The sequence below is a fragment of the Poecilia formosa genome, unplaced genomic scaffold (genome assembly GCF_000485575.1).
Source record: "Poecilia formosa unplaced genomic scaffold, Poecilia_formosa-5.1.2 Scaffold197, whole genome shotgun sequence".
Classification (NCBI taxonomy): Eukaryota; Metazoa; Chordata; class Actinopteri; order Cyprinodontiformes; family Poeciliidae; genus Poecilia; species Poecilia formosa.
The window spans coordinates 289,459-306,602 of NW_006800136.1; the positions used below are offsets into that span (position 1 = coordinate 289,459).

Below are 17,144 nucleotides of genomic sequence, written 5' to 3' on the forward strand. Positions count from 1 at the left end.
AGCTCCATTTAGATTTCTATTTTCATTCAAAGGCAACTTGGCTGACAGTAGTGTAAGAACACATAAAACCAGTACAGTGTTGACAGTAGTCAACACAGTACACCTCAGGTGTACACAATACACCTGAGCAATACAGCCATACAAGAATAAGTCATTAGGCAAATATGTATATCAAATATATCAGATAAAGTCTTCTGATGCTTCTTCACTGTAGTGAAATGTTACAGTTAGCTCCCTTGGAGAGTTTTTACTGTTTATAGTGCCTTGTTGCTTCTGCCAACTCAGCCTCAAGCCATAGATAACTGTGTGAGTTTTGGCTGAAGAAGCCAACAAGTCAATATTTAAACTGCAACTGTGTCAGATGATTGTTGGGAGAGTTTTGCTTACCAAAGGAAATGGCCTACAAGTCCCATTTTAAAGGATTAGGTGTACAAAGCAAACGCTTGACAGTATTCCCCTTTAAAACACAACACATGGAAAACAGTGAAATGTATTTCTGTCTCCTGAAAAGATAAAGTTTTCAAAATGGCTGTAAGTGCCAACCAGAAGTGGGACCAAGTCACTGTTTTCCAGGTCTCAAGTAAGTCTCAAGTCTTTGTCCTCAAGTACAAGTCAAGTCGCAAGTCAAGTCGCAAGTCGTCAGCTAGGAATTTCAAGTCCCTTCGAGTCGTTTTTTTTTTTTTAAACAATGTTCCAATTATGCTAAATGTAAATAATAGACCATGTGTTCTTTTAAAAAATCAAACATGCAATGCACTCATTGCAAATAAAGCACAGTGGTTTTGAATTTGGATGTGATGGTAAAATAAATATCCGTCAGTCCAAGTGGGGTTAAATCTACAGCCAATTTCACATCTCAGTATTGATAAAAACATGTTCCCTGAATCAAGCTTGCCAGAATCACTAACCAAGACACAAAATAATGTGCTGCATTACCATCCAGAAACAACTACCCCACAGCGTTACGTTCAGGATCCTTACTACTTCCGTACAATTTTTTACTTTTACAGCAATTTCTGCAAGATAGCAAAATTACTGGATTTTGATTTGTTTTTCTAGCAAAATTGTACCACGTGGAAATTATACCACTTGGAAATGGGTTCTGTGCAACGACCATCACACTGCCATTTGATGAGTTATAACTGGAAAAAATAGTAGACTTAATGCACTGACTGCAGTAAATGATCTGTTTACTGACAATATAATTTCTCAACATAGATGTCTTCAAAATATACCCATACCTATCACATTTTGGGTCTGAGAATATGGGAAATGTCTCTGTCCGGAGCTACTGTCAGAGGAGGGGAGAGTAAAACCAACGTAAGAGCCGCGGGGGGAAGGGTGTATTTATGGGAAATACTAATACGGGGCAGGAAAGGGGTGTAGAAACCGTAGTTTCCCTTATGAATACACCATCCATTCTGTGATGGAACTGGACCCGGTTCGTCATTATGATGAGACAAAGACAAACTCTCTTCCCCGAGTTCAGGTACAGAATCTGCTTTCTGATGTGGATACGTTTGAAGCACCGGATTTATACAGCATGACTAGGCCTGTCACGATAACAAATTTTGCTGAGCGATTAATTGTCTAAAAAATTATTGCAATAAACGATAATATTGTTTCAAGACCAGTTGACACTGATTTAATGGAAATGACTAATAATGCATGTGATTTCCTGCTATAGATATACACTTTATTTTCAAAAGAACACATAACACTGGAACTAATAAACTAAATTAACAAAACAACCAAAACCAAAAATAAAATGATTCTCAGTCTCCATTAATAAAAAACGTACTTGAATAAAAACTAAACAACATAAAGCCAAAGTGGAAATAAATACTGCATTCAACCAAAAGAGTGCAGATTATGAAGTCTGTATACTATATTGGCCTTCAGTAAGCACTAGATTTAAATAGAGAAGATGGGCACATCCTGACGCAATAGTTCACACTACACGATTTTTTGCCCCTATTTTCCCCTTACGATAATCTTAGAATGTTGGGCGATCCAAGATTGTCGCTGATGATATTGTAACCGATCATCCTGCAGTGTGTGGTGTGTTACGGTAAATCGTCGTGGCCGCTCCGTTCTAAATCAGGGTTTTACCCGAGCTTAACGCTGAATGTGACAGGTAGCCAATCAGAATGCGCGGATTCTCCTCCGTGCTTTCTGAGGGGAAATTACGAGGGGAATCCCAAACCAACCCAAACAGCTGACACGGCGCAACCCGAAGTCCAGCGGGCATTGGAGATGATATGTGGAAACAACATTAATATTTATTCAACATTTCGAGAAAGAATATATAAATGACAGAGAGGAGTTGGAGTCAAATTGCTACCGCAGTTGATAAACCCGGTAACTTTTCAGCTGTTCTTCGTTAACGTGACATAAATAGGTTATAATGATTTTCATTCAGTCAGGACTTTACGCTGACTCTAGCCACATGTATCACAGGTGGATTCTAGTAAAGCATTAATTAATGCCCGATTTTAAAATTAGTTAACTTGGCTTGTATTTTCCCCTTACATGTGCCCCTTCCCCACATGGGCACATTATTTTGTGCCCATGTGGCTGGACACCACATGGCAAGACGACCCGATTGAACCGTTATACCTAGGATTTCTGTCGGCTAATGTTTCTCTCAGGTATTGAAAATGGGCTGACAGTCAGCCGACAACTTGTGTAATGTGCGCTGGACATTACACTAAGGAAATAGGAAGGGAGGGTCAGTGGAGAGCACTGGAGTTGAGCCTTTTTTCATTCAGTGTCGTCAACAGAAATAAAAAAGGCAGGGTTTAATTTATCGTGTGATTAATTGATTTATCGTTTATCGCGACAGGCCTAAGACTAAACATAGCTTACAAGTGAAATTTAAGCGGTATCACCAACGTAACCCAGAGTTGCTAACACGAGTTAGCCAGTCAGTTGTCTCATAGTAAAAGAAAAGTGCCGCTTACCTCTTTGTGCAACTTCAAATGCCGAACAGTTAGAAGTTGTATCTCTATCTGAGATCCTGATCTTGCAGGTTTTGCATGTTTCACTCCGTTTTTAGTTAGATATTTCATGATTGATGTACCCAAAATAAATTACTCACAGGAGTATATCTGCTTTGAGCATTTTTTGTCTCTCTTTTCTCCTCTTATTTTTAAATCCTGTTAATTTGATTGGTTGTGCTGCAGCTACGCACACATATATACGGAGTGTGGAAAAACAGAGGGACGATCTGCGCCTGTTAATACGTAATGAGTGAAATTAATTAATGGGGCCAATTTATAAATAATGTGTTTTAAATGTTTGACTTGAGTGAAATATCAAGTCTTTTAAAAGTAAACAGCTTCAAGTCAAGTCCCAAGTCAATGGTGTGAAAGTCAAAGTCAAGTCCGAGTCTTTGAGCATTTTTTCAAGTCACGTCTCAAGTCTTGATTTTAATGACTCGAGTCTGACTCGAGTCCAAGTCCTGTGACTTGAGTCCTCACCTCTGGTGCCAACCATTTTTGCAGTGCACTAATTCAGTACAGCAAAAATATCCAAATATTCATTCTTAATGCAGTTCTGTGCATCTGATCTAAACATTTTCCACAGATATAGTTGTTTTGAGAAACTTCAATTTCTATGGAATACATGATTCCCCCAGGAGCAAATTATTATTATTAATCTTTTTATTAATCATTTTATTCCTACTTTGCATTTCCTGTCACCTCTTTTCAATGCATTTCTAACATATATCTGACCGAAATTAAAAACATTTTTTTTTACTAGCCGCCTCCTCAACATGTCACTACAGAGAGCTGCTAAGAAAAAACACTTAAAACTGGATGGTGCGTTCAGATTTTGTGCAGTGGTTTCACTAATGGATTCTGATTTTCTCTTTCTCTCTCTCTCTCTCTCTCTCTCTCTCTCTCTCTCTGCGGGAAAAAGTATATGGTTGGAATTTAATTTGTCATGAGAATAGTTTTCCTCCGTGGGGGGGGAGGGGGGGGGCAGAAGAGAGAAAAGATCATCACTGTGATTTGCAAACCATTTAGTACTATACATACATGCTTTCATTCATTTTGGAATGCAAGTAGGAAACTGAGCAATAAATCACAATCAGTCCTTGGCAAAGTCTATTGATATCGGTATTTCAGTTCAAAGAAAACTGTGGTTAATATTTGTCAATCCTATTTTAAGTTAACCAAATTAACATATGTATGATTTTCTTTCCATTCAGCCAGGTGTTTTGTTTTTTTTTGTTTTTTGTTTTTTGTTTTTTCAGAGTGAACTGAATAAATATGATTAACTGGAAAAAAAACAACACTTAAATACATACTGTACATAAAATATACAAAATTAAAATTGTTGAGATTTCACTCTTGTACATTTAGAGTCCTTTATTTAAGCTTGCAAAGGTCTTTGGAGTTCAAGTATATCCTGTTTATAATTTAAGACCCCTAGAAGAACATGAATAAACTCTGGTGTCAGTGCGCAGATGAATTACTCGCGTTATGGGGACTTAAATCTCCCGCACACCCTTTGGACCTCCCACAGTTAGGTGATGAAAAGTCCTGCCAGAGTAAATCACTAAATCTAAAAATTAAAATATGCATTGTTTAGCTTTTGTGAAAGTGATTGAAGATGAAGTCAGTCCTTGATTCAAGATGACAAAACCAGGAACAAGTAGAGCAGAAATAGAGAAGAAGCACAAAAAGATGTGCACATTTCCAAGAAAATAGTGATTTTCATGTTTTTCCCCCTCTAAAATATACTAGTTGAAGTTATCAGGAAACTACCGCCTGCTTTCAAGTAGCAGTTTTGGATGCTTTACAAAGATAAGCTATCATTAAAAAAAATGATTCTCTGTGTACTTGTTTGCAGAGTAAATTTGAGTCAGCAGGCATTTAAGTTTAGGAGTGGTGGGGAGCTGATTGTTTAAAGGAACACATTTGGTACTTACCACTAACACAAGAACTTTGTATAATCGTTACAAGTGAAGAAAAGAGAATGAACGATCTCTGACACCCCCAAGCAGCTCCACAAGTTCTTCCTTCCATTGAAACGACAGGCACCAATAAAGAATGTCAAGACAACGAGCTTTCATTTAAGTCGCATATAAATGTTGTAAGAAGCTGAAGATCAAACATTTTGTTTTTTGTTTTTCTTTAGAGATGGAGCTTTTCTTTCAGTTTGAGGAAACATCCTGTTTTAATGACCTTCCTGCCTCCTAAATTACTGTGATGTTGTTGAATGCACTTAACCACTTGTCTGCATTTGTTGTGGAGCATTAAGGTTCCTAACGGTATAAATCTTTCACTCACCACTGTAATTTATTTTCTCAGGTGAACTGGCCATGACTATCAATCTGTAGGCTCAAGCGGTGGTAATTATCCTCATACCTGATACGGCGTTCCTTCTCAGAACTATCTTTCCTCCATTAGTACGATGAGAAATTGGAAAAGAATATATATTTATTTCCTTAGTTGGTTCTGTCAAGGGGGAATCCTCCACAACAGCATCTGCAGTAATGCACTTTGATTTCTTTGGGACAGTTTAAATTTCTTTTAAAGAAAAAGGAGAAATCTTCGTCTGAAACCTCCTTTTTGGTCTTAGGCCAAAATTATGTATTACGTTTTCATTGAGTCACATGTCATTACTTGTGTTTTTACCGTGTTTGTGATTTTTGCATCAAAACAGTTTCGTTTTCATGCACAATTTAAATTGGAAATGTGCAGAATCTTTTCAGTTTAGTATATCTGACATGAAAATCCTTAGTGAAGCAGAACTGTGGACCAATATCTCCCCACCATTAAGAAAGAAAACACCTGCTTAAAAGAAGCTTTTAATGTTTCAATTTACCCTTTTTTGTGTGTTTTTATGTGTAATGTTGCATTGTTTGATTCTATATTTTTGTAGTGCTCTAAAGTGTATTTGAGTACTTAGAAAAGTGCTATAGAAATAAAATGGATAGTATTATCATTAGTAGTATTACATATAATTTAGTTTCAGAAACACAAATGCCCTTTATGATCATGATCAATATTGATATTTTTCTTTTGTTTTCCTGTTATATGTTGAACACAAAACTGGCACAAAGTTATGTATGTATGTATGTATAAATATACATATCAATTTGTGAACTGAAATACACAGGATTTTTAAAACTTGTACTTTTAGCTAGAACCGATGTAATTATTCAATTATGTCCTGACATATCAGGTTCATAAATCGACGTGGCGGCAAATTCTCTAATCCTGTAATGGAAGCACTGTCGGCTCCAGACCACGCAGAGAAGCCTGCATTTAATAACAGGAAATTACATTGTCTGGTTGGTGCTGCAGGTTGTGCCACATCCATTTCTCAGCATGCAAGAGACAAAAGCATTATACATAATCCTGGCCCGGCTAAATAACCTGGTGCATTTTGGTGTTTTGCTCAACATGTGCAACAGATTAAAAAAAAAAAAAAGAAAGATAAACAACTCCGTCTGACAGACTAATGAGGTTGAAATGGAAACTTTCTGTACCACAGCACTGGGACAGAATTAATGAATATACACGCAACAGCAGTCTGCACACTCATAAACATGTAAGCAAAAAACACCCAACAAATCCTAAAATCTGTCTGAACAGGTTATGGGAAGTGCTGCGCATTGACTTTAATTCACAGCAATTCCACAATTACACTATCACACGCTCATTAAGATATAAATTCCCTAAAGAACCAGCTACTAACCTTATTTTGGCATCGCTACACCTTAATTAAGGAATATTTTTGGTATTTGGTGGTGGGAATTTGTATCAACCCTACATTAGTCCTATTTATGTTTTTATTTTGGATTGTGTGATTACTGCCACATTTGCACAGTCGTTGTTTATTATTATTATTATTATTATTATTATTATTATTTAGAAAGGATACAACCACAGTAATTGAATCGCATTCTATGCATTACTTTATTTTATTTGTATCATACTTGTATCCACACAAAGCCCTGTGCAACACAAGTTAATAAACCAAATAAAGAAACTGACAGTAAAGCAATGACATGAGAAAAACTGAAAGAAAAAAAAAACACTTTTAACTGGGTGGAAAAAAAATAAAAGAGTTCACAGAGTCAGCAAAAATGAAACTATACAGAGGCAAAAGATTTAACAGCTTTGGAGCCAAAGACTGAAAGACTCTACGCTTCTTAGTTCTTACTCTTAGAACACGAGGAGCAACCAGCAGATGATGTGCCTGGGATATAGAATTATCAGTGCTATGAAAAGTACATTGAGAGATAAAAAAAATAGATACACTGGTTATAGTACTCGTACCTTGACTCACACTTAAATAAATTCTTAGCAGGTTTCAGAAAACTACACATCTTTTGAAACCACCAATGAGGCCGCGGTATAATTCTAACGCCTTAATTCAAAGCAAGGACTGAAAATTTTAAATCGAGTTTAGGTAAGGGGAGCAGAACGTTAGCCGACTTAAATCCATTTCTACTCCAGTTTTGAATCATGTTTGCAATCAATGTTCAGTTTGGAAAAACAAAAAAAACATCATGCTCAGATTTAACCATCTAGATGGAATTGCAGTTATTATAGGCTTGGTCCTTGTTGGTTCCTGTGTTCAACACGATCAGTTTTGGTTCACATAAATTTAACATAGTTGGGTGTTTGAACAGGAGTAATTTTCCAAATCTGGTTTTGGAACGACAGACGCAGGCTGACATTGTGCTTGTTGAATGGTTCTACCCTAAACCCTGGAGCAGTGTCGGAAAATCAATTACTTTGAGTTTTGCCAGTTCTGATAAAATGGCTGTCAAATAACTGTCCATAGTCATGCCATTGGCTAGGAAATGGTTGTCACAAATTGCATATGTGTAGAATGGAAGAGTACCTTAAATGGAGCATCAAAAGGCCTAAATAAATAGGCTCATGTGGACGATGAGTGTCCAGTGCATTTCTGTTTGCTGTGGCATACTCAAATCCTTGAGATGAAAGGCAGATATGGATGTATATTGATGCAAGCTAAACTCTTTGAAAAAAAGAAAACACTGAAAACAAACATTAGTTTAACGTGTTCCATTCTAGCACATATTTACCTTCGCTGAAACTGGATTTCATGAGGTTCAGCTATAAATTAGAAACGTTTAAAAAGAAGTAGTACAACACCAGAGGTTAAAAACCCCTGACAACAATTACAATAAACTGATAAATAATAAATTAACACCAGCATTGACTTGGTTGAAAAGGCAGAGGATAATGATAAATCCTACATCTATTTGTTCCATATACACACAAATCTACATCAGGCCTGCATTATATGAAAACATATATAATTCACCATTATGATGGTTTACTAAAACGCCACTTGAACTACCAGAGTTAAAGGATTTTGCTGCAGTTTGAACATCAAAACTCATACTCTTGGCCACAAGTTCAGGAAAAAACTCAGATTGCATGATAATCTAATCTGCTGAAAGTGATGGTAAAAATCTGGTAAAATAGCTTGCATTCTACTTGGTGTTTCCGAAAACTCATTGGAACAAAAACTGGCCCCTCGCATTACATCAACCTATAAATCCTGGTACTTTGAACAACCACATGAGGTCACTGTTTTACATTGATGATATATAACACCTTGTTATATAAAGATCATTTTCATTTTTGCACTTTCACAACCTGTTTGTTATTACAGTTCAAAATACCTAGTTACACACCTGGAGTACTTAGATTACTCCCAAGTAACCTGACCTGGTAGAGAGTCTTTTTTTGTTCTGATTCTTTGCCAATTAACTCAAAAGCCCCAATTTTCTTTTGTCACAAAATCCATTTATTTCTGTTTGTTTGTTTGACCTTGTTCCTAGAAGGCTTTGTGATTTCAAGAGTAGTCAATTAAGACTTTTTTTGGTAGGGGGGAAAAAAAGCTTTAAAAGCCTCTTTAAAATCATAATGGCTGATTATCAGTGCGAGCGCAGTGGAGTGCACTTCACAGTCAGAGCCCATTTCAAATCAACCGGTGCACAATGCCCACCTGTCTTTTGCCTATTTGAATTTCTGTTGACTCATGATCCCAGCACATCACTCGTTCGTGCCGTTGGGCACTTTCGCATGTGCGGCGGAGAGCGTGTTCTTTTCAGGAGTGTGGCGAGCCTGAACACACGTGCAAGATAGTATTCTGCGCTCCTTTTCCACAAACTTCAGTCTCGACCAATGACCGTCTGTGGTCCCAACACGCCACCCCAAGTATTGCCACACACACGCACGCACACACACACAGACATTCCAGTGGCTCTGTGTCGTTCACCCTTTACTTCCACCACACTCGTATAACCAAACACACACATACCACTGGACCCACTGTTAGGGTCACCCAAAGGGCAACATCCCAGCGGAGTGGTTTTATGACTACGGGGCAAGAAAAGAGAGAAAAACTATGTTATGTGAGGAAAAACAAGACAAAAGTCTGGCACGAGTGATTTAGAGCATTGCCATCAGGCTTTTTGGTTTTAAGTACTTTTTTTTCTCCCCCTTTTGTTTTTTAAATAGTAAATTTCAAAACAGGTTTCCTGTTGCCATTAGGTTTAAATGACCTCTCTGGTCCGTTACTCTGGAATGAGACCTCAGCAGTTTGTAACATTCAAAGTGCAAAACACTCGGTCGAGCCTCCCAGGAACATGCTGAGGTGTTGTAATGTTAGCTGCGAGGGTAACTAGCGTAGCTACTAACGACAGGGAGGGTGAAAGCACGAGGCTGGTGGGTGGTGTGAATTTTCAGTTTTCTGCCAAAGTGCTGTCAACCAGCAGGAGCAAAAGGGGGACGTTTGTTTACGACGCATGATGCGCGGACTAAAGGTTAGATCGTGTGAAGCATCTCAAAAACTACTTTAAAAAAAAAAAAACAACCTTCTGTGGATTTATTTCATATTGGTTTTACTATTTTTTTTTTTGACAAATTTTACTCACCTTGTTAGGCACTCCTTAATTGTAAGTAATTAGACTCCCTTTTGCCTTCACTTGACTTAATTGTACCTTATCTAGATTCAATGATGTGTCTGAAATTTTCCTCAGAGATTCATGCAGTAGATTCTGCAAATGAAATGTGTTGGGTCTCCCATCCAACATGTTTCAAATGTGCCGTGTTAATCTACCTATACCGTGAAGACGTCACATTCAACACATCCATTCGTTTCAGAGGATCTGAATTCCTTCAGGTCCCCTCTAATAGCAACGGGGTATTTTCTCTGCAGCAGCAGCTCAGCAGAATTTTCTTGCCTTTTTTGGATGATTATCTATGAACTCGAGGCAGTTTTTCATTAACATTCCAGTGAATCTGCAGTTTTATAAAAGACAAAACTGCGTGGTGTAGAAATGGAGTGGCCGCCTCATACACGGAGGCTCCACGTCTGTCCTCTTCCTTCTCCACCCATTTCCTGTCTGATCTGCTGCAAGCAAATAAAACAAAAAACAAAGACAGTGAATTTACCATCCATTTCTGCATTCTCATGCTTTGTTTGAATTCAAGAGAGTTGTCTTCACCACAGGGGTTTCTATTGCTGTTAGAAATTATTTAACATGAGTATCCGAGAAATAAGCTGTTGAATTGGCCCTTTTTTGACTTCAGATTCTCTACACTTAGCTTTGTGGTTTAGTTGCATTTCCAGTTTTACCGCTTGTTATGCCCATACTACATCTTAAGGGGGAGGGGGGGGAGTATTATGTAAACCTTAATTGTTCCTTCAAAAAAACACTTTCATGTGTTTTTGAGGAATCCTTGAATCATCCATGACAGCAGTTTTAGGGGGTGGGGCTCAAAGTGAACTCCCACAAAGCCCCGCCTATTTCCACAAAGCCCCTCCTTGGAGCTGCAGTACAACCGAGCTTCTGCCACACAAAGTTCCCCTCTCCTGTTCTCTGTCCCCACTCAGCTTCACTAGACTAGCAGGAGGAACAATTAGTAAACACCTGCTGAGCTCATGATAGGAACCACTTCTGTCAGAATGGTTGGAAAAGCCATAATGGAGGAGCATTGTTGTGATGCTGTGCTGGGGACGGAATATCAGAAAGAGCGGGAGCTTCTTGTAGAGACTTTCTAGACTCTAAATTACTAAGTCAGATTTTGATATAAACAGCATTATTATCACAGCTGAATGTAACATAGCTACTTCATTGTGCTACAAATTGGCACTATGACTGGAAAATACACATCACCCATTTAAACATTCACGATCGTTCCTTAGCTCTGACCTCCTTCCATTCCTCAAGAAATCATAATCCTATTGATTATTCATTTCATCTGCACTTTCACCCAAATATCTCAAACATGTACACACTTGCCATGTGTTAAATGTCTGGCTCCATGACTAAATCTTAAATATAAAACAGTTAAGTCCAAATTTATTCATAAGGATACCGGAAATCTCCATCTGCCTGGGGTGCAAGCAGATATAGAAAGATATGGAAAGTTTTTACCACTGATTAGGGGTAAGCATTTATTTTAAAACTAACTTAATTGCTTTAATAACTCTTTGAGAACAATATACAATTCATAAGAGATGCCTCGGTTTGTTACTCTCTTGCTACGTTTAACTTAATTTGGCAGAGTGCTGGTTGTATGAAACAGCCTCATTAGCTGATAATCCTCTGCAACAGGTAGAAGGTTAAATAATTCACTTTAAAACAATAGATTTTTTTAAGTTTTGAAAAAAAAAACAAAAAAAAAACAACAAATAACCACATAAGACAAGTTACATACAGATTTGGCATGTTATTTAAAGATTTATTTTAAAAGAAAAAAAAATGCTCAATAAGATTTTTGTTATAATAAAGTATCTAAATACAGGCAACTGAGGTATATCTGTCATCCTACAAAAAGAGAGAAATGAGGGTAACCCGAAGAAACAGCAGCAGAGAAAGCAAAAGCTTGAACAAAGGAAACCAAGACGGTAAAGAGTAGACATGACAGACACGCTGGTGGAGTGGTTGATCGCGGTGAATCATTTTTTCATGATGTATAAAAAGGCTGTTTTCCCACATTTAGGGACCCAGAATTACAAATTCAGTTACATTTGAACCAAGGAGATGAAGCCAGAAAACCTGGAAAGATGAAATCCACCCACCATACAATCTACAGATAAAAATGTTGACATATGTTAATTTTCACAAGTGTGGGAAAAGGTTTAATTTGTAAATCAACTTTGAAAAGATGACCAATGTTTGACCATTGTACCAACATGGGACTCCATAGTTTATGCTGCTGTGTTGAGCAAGTAACCCATTCAATCAGCTGAAGGCAGGAAGTTTAGCTGTATGAACTGACAGGATGTTGTGAGCTCAGTTCCCAAATCTTAAAAACACACCTGCCAAAACAAAATTTTGTCTTGTAATTTTTTTATAGCTTGCTAACCTAGCCTAGTGTAGCTAACGTGACATCTTATGTGCAATATGTTCACATCAAGCTTTGTTATTGCAATGAAAATTAGAATTTTAGAAAGCATAGGTCAGCTGAATTTCAGTGGTACAGTTAATATTTTTACCTTTTGGTGGCGAGCTGCCAAAAGTGTTCTCACCAACAGCCAGGCTAGAGTTGTGCAGAGTTTTTGTTTTCGTTTTTTTTTTTTACTTCTTAAAAAGACAACAAGCAATGTACAAAGTTAAACTATTCTTTAATATATATTCAGATTCTTTGTTTTCATAAATGCACACTTGTGGTAACAATCATAAGGCATACCAATTAGTTTGGCCAACAGCAGGCAGTGATAATTGACATGGGTACAAAGCATAGACAACATTCGCACAAAAACAGAGGAGGCTCAGTACAATTCATGAAAAAAAGTCTGGAATAAGTAGATTGTCATCTCAGTTGTTATATAGAAAGAAAAGAAATGCAGTTTCGGTTAATTATTCTATTATAAAACAAAAGACCCTGGTCAGCAGCCATCGACTTTTTGTGCATTACAGAGCTTTGCAATCAGGTATCATGATTAAATATTTTTCCATTAGACAAAAATAAATTATGTGTGATAATTTACTCAAACTAAAATGGTTCATGATGGGAAAACTAGAGAAAATCTGCAGACAAGACAGAGGCTGAAAACAGCCGAGGTTTATGAGAGTTCCAGCTGAGTCCCACATACGATACAGTGGTTCGGCCCTGTTGCATGTATGTGAGTGGGTAGGCGGCGTATTAATGCGTGAGTGGGTTGAGCACATTTTTCTGTCCGCCACTCTATTGCCTACTACTTGTAAAGCATTTTGACTGAAACACACTCGCATATTCACCCACAAAACAAACACTGGCAGGCTCAAATGGAAAGCAAACGTGAAAGCAAAAAACAGAATAAAAGATTAAAAAAACAGAAGGAGTGATTGTATTCAGTGAGCAGGAGATTGAAAGAGTTGATTTATTACAACAGTATTAAAGTTTGAGAGACAGTGCTTCTGCCCATGAGGGTTATTGTCTGCTGCCATCTTGGATGAAGTGCATGCTGCACTGCCTGTTCGCCAGCTGTGGTCCATCCAGCAAAGAACAAAGGGAAGCTTCCATCTCACTGCAGCCCTCCATGGAGCTCCAGCAGTTATACAGGAGAGGTATCGTACCGGCAGAAATGGGGAACAAAAATGCCCATCCCAGAGGTCTTTAGGTCACCAAACACGACAAATGTTGTCAGAGACCATGTTGCTGCTTTTGTTGCAGTTGAATGCTTTGGCAAACTCTGGGAAGTTCTGAAGGGAGCCCAGTACTCTAGAGTATACAAAGGAGACCGGTGTTAGCAAGTGGACTTTGTGTGTCAGAGGGTTCCTCCTTTTTAAGCTGTACTTTTAAGTCATGAAGTGCTGATTTATGCACTTCGTGTTATTACCTGAACATCCCTGGACTGTGCACGTCTACTTTAATGGAATTGACGGCTTGCTCTGGTCGATGTGATCCACACCAAATCTTAAAGAGTTATACAGGATGTAAAGTATCAGACAAGTACAGAGCTTCAGCAAACATATTCACTTATAGATACATAAGGTATCCCACTAATTTACTGAACTATTGCATATAATTTTTGCAAAAAAAAAAAAAAAAGCTAATTCTTACATTTTCTTTAATTGCAGAGGCATGTCGTGTTTCTTTAGTTTCAGTTGTCAATAGCACTGAGCTTTGGAAATGGTATTACCTCACTTACCAAGCTCCTTACTGAGAGTAGTGGAAAGCTGAACTTCACATATGTGGCTGTCAGTGCTCCAGTTGCATTAACTTTCTAATCCTTACTCCAACTGTAAAGCTGCAGTGTGTAACTTTTGTAAAAACATGCATTTTTTTTATGTTGCACATTTGTTGAAACTGTCAATGTCGTAACCGCATAGTATGAGACAGTTTGTCAAGGAAAAAAAAAAAAGCTCCGCCTCCTCCCATTGCTAACAGGTACAGTAGATATCGATGCATACATAGCTTTTGTCACTTATTGCTTTCTAAAAGTGTACAACGACTAACTTCCTTCCCTATTAACCACCAATCAGTTTTTGGGGCTTTTGTAAAGACATGAAGATATACAATTGATAAACCTAGTAGAGGGACTCCACAGTGTGCTACACTTACAGCATATTTTACAAACATTTTAGGAAAATAATTTTCATGTTATTACTGACAATTTTCAACTTTTGTGCAGAAGCATAACTAATGATAAAAATGTAGTGAAATAAAGCATTTAGAAGATTTTGTGAGAATAATTTATAATTTCAGACAAAATAAAATTCATTAGTTTTTAATGACAGAAAATATTAAACTTAAAGTTGTGGAGTAATTCAATTTAACCTATAGTTTACTCAACTTCAAAGGATTTCAACATTTACATATGGATTTTATTGAAATAAATGTGAAGATAAAATTTCTGTAGGTGATTGTTGAAGCATTTTCAAAAGGGATGAAATATTTCCAGTAACTCATCATGACCCTGTTGGCTGTAAAATTATTCTTTAGAGATTTTACGGTGATAACTGAAGACATTTTGTGAATGACAGCATTAACTGATCAATGTTGAAATAGATTGAAAATGGATCTAATTGTTGTTCATACCATCCTCAAAGTGTAGAAAGACTAAAACAATTAAAACGGATAAGAAAAATAGAAAAAAAGAGTATTACTACTGTTATATTCTAATTTCTTTTAAAATTATTTAGTTTTATTGATTAGGTGTTTTGTATGATCCACAGAGCATTGTGCATTATCCCTTTAAAACACCTGTGAGCTGATTTTGCGGATTTATTTGCCTTGCCTTAATGTTTTATTGTATGCGTTTTACTTACATTTTTATTCGTTAGAATATGTTGTGCAACAACCAGACATGACACCTTGTAAAACAGTGGCCTATTCAGTTTCTCACACAATTTTCTACTTTGTACATTGTGCCCTATTAGTAGCATTGATCATTATTAGCATTTTATTTCTCAGGTGGATTTTTGTGATCAATACCATTATCAATTTTGTTAAAGTTTCTCTTATAGTTGGAATCACTTATTAAATGAATAGTGATCCTCTGTGTTTTGTTAAAGCTCATTTTTGGTACAGAGTATTACTTTTTTTTCTTTTTGCTGAACTGATGACATTTTTCTAAAAAAAAAAAAGGAATTTTGTAAAAGAAAAAAAGTAAAAAAAAACATCCTAGTTTAGCATTTTTCTGCACTCTCTAAATGTACTGAAATGAAAAAGGTAGGATTTTTACTAAAATGCTCAGTGTGTTATTATACACCTGCTATATTTTTTTTTCAAATTAAGGCAAATTGTTTTACAAATTAAATCAGATCATAATTCACTTACAGTAAAGACCCTCCAAGTAACTATTGAGCTACTCAGAATTAATTACGTCAGCAATAATTATTAAAAAACATTTCTGAACTTTATTAAATCTTAATTCCGATTTTTTTCCCCTTTTTTTTGGTTCAACTGATTACCTGAGCAAAATTAAGAAAGAAGAGTTGATCATGTGAGAGGTCAATCCCAGGCAGTGTGGGCTCCTCTCCATGCTGCTTCACAAAGTCCTTGTATGCCTACAAGACAAAATTGTATACATTTTACACATATTGAATTCCTGCATTACGAAGCAAACTGTTACAGTGAACATCTTGCCTATTCAGAGCTGCATTTTAGAGTGAAAAATATGTGCACACTCTTTTTCAGAGTATAAACCTAATCAGAATTTTGTGGCCAAATTCTAATTTCTGGGTTTGGTTCAGCTGGATTTCTTTCTGCTTGTAGTCTTGCTCTCTTGACCTTTTTCAGTCTCAATTTAAACACAGGTAAAGCTTGTTACGTAATCACTAAAATGTTAAAGAACTAATTAATGCCAAAGAGGTTACCCTCACAAACTGACTGTTCATTAATGTAGAAACATTTCATTTTAATATTTGTTTCCAGACTATGTTGACATTGCAACCTGGTTGTGCCTATATGAATGGGAGGAAAATTGAATTTTTGATGATGCGCCAGACCAGTCACTGGTCAGGGCTGACCAAACAGAAAATAAGGTAATGATAAAGCAATTTCTCTTTGCATCTCTAATCAGTGAGAATGCATCACTGCATTCTCACTTAAGTTCCTGTTTACATTTTTTGGTCTTTAACTACTTCTGCTAACTTTAACCAATTGTGCTAATTCGTATATCAAAACATTCTGCTTTTTCTGGAGATTTGTGCTATATCTTTTTGCTAAATTGTACTTTTTGAAATATTTGTGCTTTTGTGCAAATTTCAGGCCCATTGAAATACAATGAAATTCTACAAAATTCTGCTAAAATCTTCTGCTTTTTCACAGCCTGCTACTTCTGCCTACTTCAACCTAGAGACTCCATTCAACTTTAAATCAAGTCACAAGACTTTAAACTATATTCAAATGTCTCAGCTTTTAGACAACTCTTACGGCTTTTCCACAGTTCCAATTTAAGTTTTATGCAGATTTTTGATCGTTTTCAGGGTTACAATGTAATCCTATGGTGGAATTCTCTAACTGTTGTCAGTTACTAGAGTACATACTCTAGTAACTGACATTTTTTGTTTTACTTTTCATGCTTTTTGACAAACAAAATGATGCTGCTCATACATATTTAACTATAATAATTTATGCATCAAAATGTAGCCACACACTTTAAGGAACTATTACTATCATTCATACGGGTCTTACTGTTTTCTA

At 36.7% G+C, this 17,144-nt stretch overlaps 1 pseudogene; it reads right to left on the bottom strand.

Moving 5' to 3' along the window:
- Positions 1-12,614: 12,614 nt before the first annotated feature.
- Positions 12,615-17,144, bottom strand: part of LOC103148106 (neprilysin-like) — a 73,736-nt pseudogene continuing 69,206 nt past the window's right edge.